The sequence below is a fragment of the Cucurbita pepo genome, unplaced genomic scaffold (assembly GCF_002806865.2).
Source record: "Cucurbita pepo subsp. pepo cultivar mu-cu-16 unplaced genomic scaffold, ASM280686v2 Cp4.1_scaffold000139, whole genome shotgun sequence".
Lineage (NCBI taxonomy): Eukaryota > Viridiplantae > Streptophyta > Magnoliopsida > Cucurbitales > Cucurbitaceae > Cucurbita > Cucurbita pepo.
Genome location: NW_019646439.1, coordinates 123,618 through 132,843, shown reverse-complemented (window position 1 = coordinate 132,843; position 9,226 = coordinate 123,618). Strand labels below are relative to the sequence as shown.

The following is a 9,226-nucleotide window of genomic DNA, read 5'->3' as shown; positions in this document are numbered from 1 at the left end:
TAAGAATAAATTAACCAATGCACCATTACTTTTCTTGTCTAACTTTGATAAAACTTTTGAAATTGAGTTTGATGCAAGTGGTTTGGGTATAGGTGCTGTTTTGATGCAAGATGGAAAACCCGTAACGTATTTTAGTGAAAAACTAAATGGGGTAGCATTGAACTATCCTATCGATGATAAATAATTGTTTGCTTTAGTTCGCATATTGCAGGTGTGGCAACACTACTTATGGCCTAGAGAATTTGTGATCCACTCTGATCATGAAAGCTTGAAGTATCTTAATGGTCAAAGCAAACTGAACCGTATGCATGCAAAGTGGGTGAAGTTTATTGAAACATTTCTGTATATCATCAAATATAAGCAAGGTAAGGATAATGTTGCAGCTGATGCATTATCTAGAAGGTACAATCTTTTTACTTCTCTTGGTGCAAAAATTCTTGGATTTGAGCATATTAAAAAATTATATCGAGATGACTAAGACTTTGGAATTATTTATGATCTTGTCTTACAAAACCAGCTGTGGATACTCATTATGTGTTTCATGAATTCTTGTTTAAGAAAAGTAAGCTTTGTATTTTTAAATGCTCTACCAGAGATTTGCTTGTAAAAGAAGCACATGGTGGTGGCTTAATGGGACATTTTGAGATTAATAAAACTTACAATATGTTGCATGAACACTTCTTTTGGCCGAAAATGAAGCTTGATGTTCATATGTTTTGTAGTCAATGCTTTAAATGCAAAGAAGCTAAATCTAGATCACAACCAAATGGATTGTACACTCCTTTGAATGTACCTAATGAACTTTGGATTAATATATCTATTGAATTTGTTCTTGGTTTACCGCACACTAAAAAGGGTAAAGATAGTATTTTTGTTGTGGCAGATAGATTTAGTAAGATGACTCATTTTATTGCATGCAACAAGACGAACGATGCAAAACATGTTGCTGACTTATTTTTTTTTAGGGATGCAGTAAGATTACATGGAATCCTTAGAATAATTGTTGGAAAGTATTGTTTTCAATTACATGTCATCCTCAGACGGATGGACGTGGTTAATAGAATATTAAGAGCATTGCTTATGGCTATTATTTCTAAGAATATTAAGTGTTGGGATGAATGTTTTCCTTTTGAAGTTGTTTATGGATTTAATCCACTTACACCTCTTGAATAGTAAGACAGACTTGATCAAAACATTGCACAAGGAGGAGGTGAAGGAGAGAATTGAGAACCAAAATTTCAAAGTTGTTTCAAGGATTAACAAAGGATGGAAGGAAATCATTTTTAAACCGAGTGACTGGGTTTGGATACATTTTCGCAAGTAGCGATTCCCATCTCAACAGAAGACGAAGTTACATCTAAGAGAGGATGACCCTTATCAAGTCCTTGAATGAATTAATAACCATGCATATAAAAATTGATCTTCCCGGAGACTTTTCAGTACATTCTACCTTTAAGCCATCAGGTCGTTGAACGAAGTAATAACAATGCATATAAAATTGATCTTCTTGGAGACTTTTCAATACATTCTACCTTCAATGTTGCTGACTTGAGTGCTTTTGATGTAGGTGATGATTTTATGATTCAAGGATGAATCCTTTTGAAGATGAGGAAAATAATAAGAATCACGGTGTTCCAAATGTTCCAACTAGATTTATTACACGATCCAAGGCGAAGAAGATTCAACAAAGAGGGGATGACCCTTGTCCAGTCCTTGAACGAATTAATAACAATGCATATAAAATTGATATTCCCGGAGACTTTTCAGTACATTCTACCTTCAGGCCATCAAGTCCTTGAACGAATTAATAACAATGCATATAAAATTGATCTTCTCGGAGACTTTTCAGTACATTCTACCTTCAATGTTGTTGACTTGAGTCATTTTGATGTAAGTGATGATTTTTCTGATTCGAGGACGAATCCTTTTGAAGAGGGGGAAGATGATAAGAATCACGATGTTCCAAATGTTCCAACTGGATCTATTACACGATCCAAGGCGAAGAATATTCAACAAAGAGGGGATGACCCTTATCAAGTCCTTGAACGAATTAATAACAATGCATATAAAATTGATCTTCCCGGAGACTTTTTAGTACATTCTACCTCCACGCTATCAAGTCCTTGAACGAATTAATAACATGCATATAAAATTGATCTTCCCGGAGACTTTTCAGTACATTCTACCTTAAATGTTGTTGACTTGAGTCCTTTTGATGGAGGTGAACATTCTACCTTTAATGAAATTGATCTTCCCGAGAGACTTTTCAGTACATTCTACCTTCAATGTTGCTGACTTGAGTCATTTTGATGCAGGTGAACATTCTACCTTAAATGAAATTGATCTTCCTGGGAGACTTTTCAGTACATTCTACCTTCAATGTTACGACTTGAGTTGAAGAGGGGGAAGATAATCTTGAGTTCTTTTGATGCCGGTGAACATTCTACCTTCAATGAAATTGATCTTCCCGGAGACTTTTTAGTACATTCTACCTTCAATGTTACAACTTGAGTTGAAGAGGGGGAAGATAATCTTGAGTCCTTTTGATGCAGTTGGACATTCTACCTTCAATGAAATTGATCTTCCCGGAGACTTTTCAGTACATTCTACCGTTAATGTTGTTGACTTGAGTCCTTTTGATGTAGGTGAACATTCTACCTTCAATGAAATTGATCTTCCCGGGAGACTTTTCAATACATTCTACCTTCAATGTTGCTGACTTGAATTGAAGAGGGGAAAGATAAGAGGGGTAATGTTGCTGACTTGAGTTGAAGAGGGGTAATGTTGCTGACTTGAGTTGAAGAGGGGGAAGATAAAAGGGGTAAGAGAAGATAATTTTCTACCTTCAATGTTGACTTGAGTTGAAGAGGGGGAAGATAGGAGGGGTAAGAGAAGATAATTTTTAGTACATTTTACCGAAAAAGGGGAAGATAAGAGGGGTAAGAGAAGATAATTTTTCGAATTCAATGTTGCTAACTTGAGTTGAAGAGGTGGAAGATAAGAGGGATAAGAGAAGATAATTTTCTACCTTCAATGTTGCTGAGTGAGTTGAAGAGGGGAAGATAAGAGGGGTAAGAAGGGAAAGATAAGAGGGGTAAGAGAAGATAATTTTTAGTACATTCTACCTTGAATGTTGCTAACTTGAGTTGAAGAGGAGAAAGATTCTACCTTGAATGTTGCTAACTTGAGTTGAAGAGGAGAAAGATAGAAGGAGTAACGAATCACGCTTGAGTTGAAGAGGGGGAAGATAAGAGGGGTAAGGAAGGGAGGGGGAAGATAAAGAGGGGTAGGAGAAGATAATTTTTTTTTTGTAAAGAGGGGAAGATAAGAGGGGTAAGAGAAGATAATTTTTAGTACATTCTACCTAGGTAGAATGTTGCTGACTTGAGTTGAAGAGGAGAAAGATAAGAGGAGTAAGAAGATAATTTTTAGTACATTCTACCTTGAGTTGAAGAGGAGAAAGATAAGAGGAGTAAGGAATCACGCTTGAGTTGAAGAGGGGGAAGATAAGAGGGGTAAGGAGGGGAGGGGGAAGATAAAGAGGGGTAAGAGAAGGTAATTTTTTGTACATCCTACCTTCAATGTTGCTTACTTGAGTTGAAGAGGAGGAAGATAAGAGGGGTAAGAAAAGATAATTTTTTGTACATCCTACCTTCAATGTTGCTGACTTGAGTTGAAGAGGAGGAAGATAAGAGGGGTAAGGAATCACGGTGTTCCAAATGGATCTTCAACAACCATTTGACGACAATTGAATATTTGAACGGTTGAAGTTAGAAAACTTTAAAATGTCAACAAGGTTTGAACGACTAAGTGAAGTCCAATAGATTTCAAGTTTCTCTTCTCAGCCACTCAAACATATCAACGTTTGTTGAAAATTTTTATTGTTTTTTCGTTTTCATTTTGCAATGGTCAAATGGTCAAAATTGACTTCGTCTTTTGTGGAAATTAAAGGGGATTAGATTGAATCCCGGTCACAAACGTCTTTTGTCGGGAGACTATAAATACCCATAATTTGTTATGTAAAAATTAGATTGGTGAATAAATGAAATGTAGATCTCAAATTGATTTGTTTTCCTTAAAAATCCGAGCATCAATTTTTTCATTTCTAAGTTTCAAGCAATTTTTGTGGTAGAATTTCATTTGAGCCATTCAATCAAGTCTTGATCAAGTTAAATTGTTGAGTGACTCAATTTAGAACAAGGTTCCAAATCTTGCTTCTAGATTTTTGATCGTAAGAGATAATCTAATTCTAGGCTTATCTCTTGGTTGATCTAAATTTGAGGTGTTAATTACTTTGATTCAAGGGTTATTGCTAAAACAAAAGCTTGGATCGTTGGGCTGAGGATTAGGGTTGCCTTATCACACCCCATATCCCCAGCCATTCACCGAGTCTTACCCCCATGTCCCTAGCCATTCACCGAGTCTTACCCCTGAAATGGGAGGCCTATTGAGTCGGCGAACTCGAGTCCATGCTAATCTAAGGATAATTCCGAATATACAAGAGTTCATGGTTAGATTAGGATTAAGATCGAGTTACCTAGGTCATCGAATGAAAAAAAAAAAAATTGGTTTCAACAGTAAACGACATTATAAAGTGAGAGTGATTTTCTTTATGGTCCGATCTTATGCAATACTCATTGCATAGGACACCCCCACTCACATGTCTCCGCATGTACAATTTAGTGATCACATTGTTTATATCCTATACAAAAGTGGGCCTTATCTCGGTACTATAGATCATTTTGATTATATACTTGAACTTGATCCACTCTTATGTCTCTACATATACTCTTATGTCTCTACATATAATTCAAATAATCATACTATATAGTCAGAGTGTTATTCGTTTATTGGATTTAGATTAATAATCATAAAATTTACTTTATTTACGGAATAAATATCATAATAACTTTATTCAAAATAGAATATGTTTTTATTTACACACTGAGTTTTAGGACATATAAAATCCAATAGACGGTCCCGAAACTGAGCGGTTTTGCACTCGGTAGCGAAAAAATTAGAATTTTTTTTTTCTTGTCCTAGGGGTGGGGAATGACCCAACTCGATTGTTGGGAGCCGAATTTTTCAAAACCGAAACATTTTCGCTTGTGTTTTAGGATGGTCCCGAGACCAAGCGGTTTTTCGCTCGGTAGCGAAAAAATTAGCGAAATTTTTTTTCTTGCCCTAGGGGTGGGGAATGACCAAACTCGATGGTTGGGAGATGAATTTTTCAAAATCGAAGCGTTTTCGCTTGCGTTCTACGGCGGTCGCGAGACCGAGCGCTTTTTCGCTCGGTAGAGAAAATATTTTTCTTGCCCTAGGGGTGTGGAATGGCTTAACTCGATGGTTCAGAGCCAAATTTTACAAAACTGAAGCGTTTTCACTTGCGTTCTAGGGTGGTCCCAAAATCGAGCAGTTTTTCGCTCGGTAGCGAAAAAATTAGCGAATTTTTTTTCCTTGCACTATGGGTGGGGAATGAACCAACACGATGGTTGGGAGCCGAATTTTTCAAAACCAAAGTGTTTTCGCTTGTGTTCTAGGGTGGTCCCGAAACCGAGCGATTTTTCGCTCGGTAGCCAAATTTTTTTTCTTGCCCTAGGGGTGGATTATGACCCAACTAGATGGTTGGGAGCCGAATTTTTCGAAACCGAAGCGTTTTCGCTTGCGTTCTAGGGCAGTCAAGAGACCAAGCGGTTTTTCGCTCGATAGTGAAAAATTTAGTGAAATTGTTTTACTTGCCCTTGGGGTGGGGGAATGACCCAACTCGATAGTTGGGAGACAAAATTTTCAAAATCGAAGTTTTTTCGCTTGCGTTCTAGGGCGGTCCCGAGACCGAGCGATTTTTCGCTTGGTAACGAAATTTTTTTTCTTGTGTTACGGGTGGGGAATTATTCAACTTGATGGTGTGGAGCCAAATTTTTCGAAACCGAAGCGTTTTCGCTTGCGTTCTAGGGTGGTCCCCAGATCGAGTAGTTTTTCGCTTGGTTGCTTAAAAATTAGCAAAAAAATTTTTCTTGCCCTAGGAATGGAGAATTGTCCAACTTTATGTTAGGATCGCACAACAACGTACACGCTTGATCTAGATGAACACAAAGAATGGGATAGAGAAAATTGCAAGGAGAACTCTGACTAAAAGGATTTTTTTTTATTGATGACTTTAGGTATGTACACCAATAGAGAGTAAAGAGAATAGAAAGTACATCTCAAAGCTCTACCGGACGGGATATATATATAGTTCAATTTACTATATATAGCTTTACCAGATTTAACCATCTACTATATATAGCTATTTACTATATATAGCTTTACCCGATTTAACCATCTATTATATATAGCTATTTACCATATATAGCTTTACCGGATATAGCTTTACCAAATATAACTTTACCGGATATAACCGTTGACCAAGCTATAAATAAGCATCAGGCTCCATAACCTAACAATTCTCCCACTTGGAGACTGACCTAGTCAACCAAGAATTTCATTCTCAAACGACCATGAGCATCTTCATGGTCTTCATGACACCATATCAATTGAGGTTTTGCACAACCTCAATATTCCAACATCAACACATTTTGTCAACATGTTTGCTGGATTTTTTGAAACGAAAGCGTTTTCGCTTGCGTTCTAGGGCGGTGCTGAGACCAAGCAGTTTTTCGCTCGTTAGTGAAAAAAATTTTCTTGCCCTACGGGTGGGGAATGACCCAACTCGATGGTTGTGATTCGAATTTTTCGAAACCGAAGCGTTTTTGCTTGCGTTCTAGGGCGGTCCCGAGACCGATCAATTTTTCGTTCGTTTGCAAAAAAATTAGGGTAATTTTGCCCTAAGGATGGGAAATGACCCAAATCGATGGATGGAAGTTGAATTTTTCAAAACCGAAGCGTTTTCGCTTGCGTTCTAGGGCGGTCCCAAAACCGAGCGGTTTTTCGCTCGGTAGCGAAATTTTTTTTCCTTGCCCTAGGGGTGGGGAATGACCCAACTTGATGGTTGGGAGACGAATTTTCGAAATCGTGCCGAGTCCGAGTAGTTTTTCGCTCGGTAGTGAAAAAATTAGCAAATTTTTTTTCTTGCCTTAGGAGTGGGGAATGACCCAACTCGATGGTTCGGAGTCGAATTTTTCGAAATCGAAGCGTTTTTGCTTGCGTTCTGGAGCGGTCCCGAGACCGAGTAGTTTTTCTCTCGGTAGCAAAACAATTAGCGAAATTTTTTTTTCTTGCCCTATTGATGGTGAATTTCCTAACTCAATGGTTTGGAGCTGAATTTTTTGAAATCGAAACGTTTTCACTTGCATTCTAGGGCAGTCCCGAGACCAAGCGATTTTTCGCTCGTTTGTGAAAAAATTAGGGAAAATATTTTCTTGCCCTAGCGGTGGGGAATGACCCAACTCGATGGATAAAGCCAAATGTTTCGAAACCGAAGCGTTTTCGGTTGCATTCTAGGGCGGTCCCGAGATCGAGCGATTTTTCGCTCGGTTGCGAAAAAATTAGCAAAAACTTTTTTCTTGCCCTAGGGATGGGGAATGACCCAACTTTATGGTTGGGAGCCAAATTTTTTGAAACGGAAGCGTTTTCGCTTGCGTTCTAGGGCGGTCCAGAGACTGAGCGATTTTTTGCTCGATAGCAAAAAAATTAGCAAAATTTTTTTTCTTGCCCTACGGGTGGGGTGCGATCCAACTCAATGGTTGGGAGCCAAAATTTTCAAAATCGAAGCGTTTTCGCTTGCATTCTAGGGCGGTCCCAAGACAGATCGGTTTTTCGCTCGGTAGCAAAAAAATAAGCAAATTTTTTTTTCTTGCCTTAGGGGTGGGAATGACCCAACTCGATGGATGGGAGCTAAATTTTTCGAAACTGAAGCGTTTTCGCTTGAGTTCTAGGGCGGTCCCGAGGCCAAGCTATTTTTCGCTTGGTAGCGAAATTATTTTTCTTTCCCTAGGGGTGGGGAATGACCTAACTCAATAATTGGGAGCCAAATTTTTTGAAACTGAAGCATTTTCACTTGTGTTTTAGGGTGGTCCCGAGGCCGAGCTACCGAGTCCCGAAACTGAAGCATTAGCGAAAATGTTTGTAACGACCTAGGCACACCGCTAGTAGATATTGTCCTCTTTGGGCTTTCTCTTTCGGGCTTCCTCTCAAGGTTTTAAAACACGTCTGCTAAGGGAAGGTTTCCACATTGTAACGACCCAGGCCCACCGCTAGCAGATATTATCCTCTTTGGGCTTTCCCTTTCAAGCTTCCCCTCAAGGCTTTAAAACGCGTCTGCTAGGGAAAGGTTTCCACACTTTAACGACCCAGGCCCACTGCTAGCAGATATTGTCTTCTTTGAGCTTTTCCTTTCAAGCTTCCCCTCAAGACTTTAAAACGCTCTGCTAGGGAAATGTTTCCACACCCTTATTAAAGGTGGTTTGTTCTCGTCCCCAACCAATGTGGGACATCACAATCCACCCCCCTTCAGGGCCAGCGTCCTCACTGGCACTTCTTCCTTTAATCGATGTGGGACCGCCACCAAATCTACCCCCTTCGGGGCCCAGCGTCCTTACTAGTACATCGCCTCGTGTCTACCCCCCTTTGGGGAGCAACGAGAAGGCTGACACATCGTTCGATGTCTGGCTCTGATACCATTTCTTGATTTGTGCGTGTCATCGTTGCATAGGGGCCATGCTAATCTTCTCTATATCATTCCAATTTTATCGGAGGTCCCGGACTGTGTTTTAAGATAAAGGTTATGTTTGATGGAATTTAAATGAAGTATTCCACATTCAATGTTTATGGTACGTACATAGTAGCGACCTTAAATTAAGTAGAAAATTTCGGGTCGTTACAGTTGGTATCAGAGCCAGGTTACTAATCTTGTAGACTAGCCTACGATGTAGGATTAGCATGTTCCATGGTCCCACCGTCGATGAAGTCTTCCGTATTCAATGTTTATGATACGTATATAGTAGCGACCTTAAATTAAGTAAAAAATTTCGGGTCGTTACAGTTGGTATCAGAGCCAAGTTACAGATATTGTAGACTAGCCTACGATGTAGTTGGCATGTTCCATGGTCCCACTATCGATGCCCCGTCTCCGTCAGGTATGACTTGCATAAGATAAGAAAATAAAATGTTGTTGATTGCGTATGTTGTTATTGCTGGGTCACTATAAAATATAAATCATAATTGAATTTTTACACCAATGACTTAATCATAATTGACTGCATTATTGTTAGCTTAATCCTATATTTAT

General features: G+C 38.9%; 1 non-coding gene across 1 annotated transcript; it reads right to left on the bottom strand.

Annotated features, from left to right (window-relative positions):
* Positions 1 to 8,604: 8,604 nt before the first annotated feature.
* LOC111784027 lies at positions 8,605 to 8,702 on the bottom strand. The gene has a single exon (XR_002813462.1). It is a non-coding gene; the product is annotated as a U6 spliceosomal RNA (small nuclear RNA).
* Positions 8,703 to 9,226: the final 524 nt, after the last annotated feature.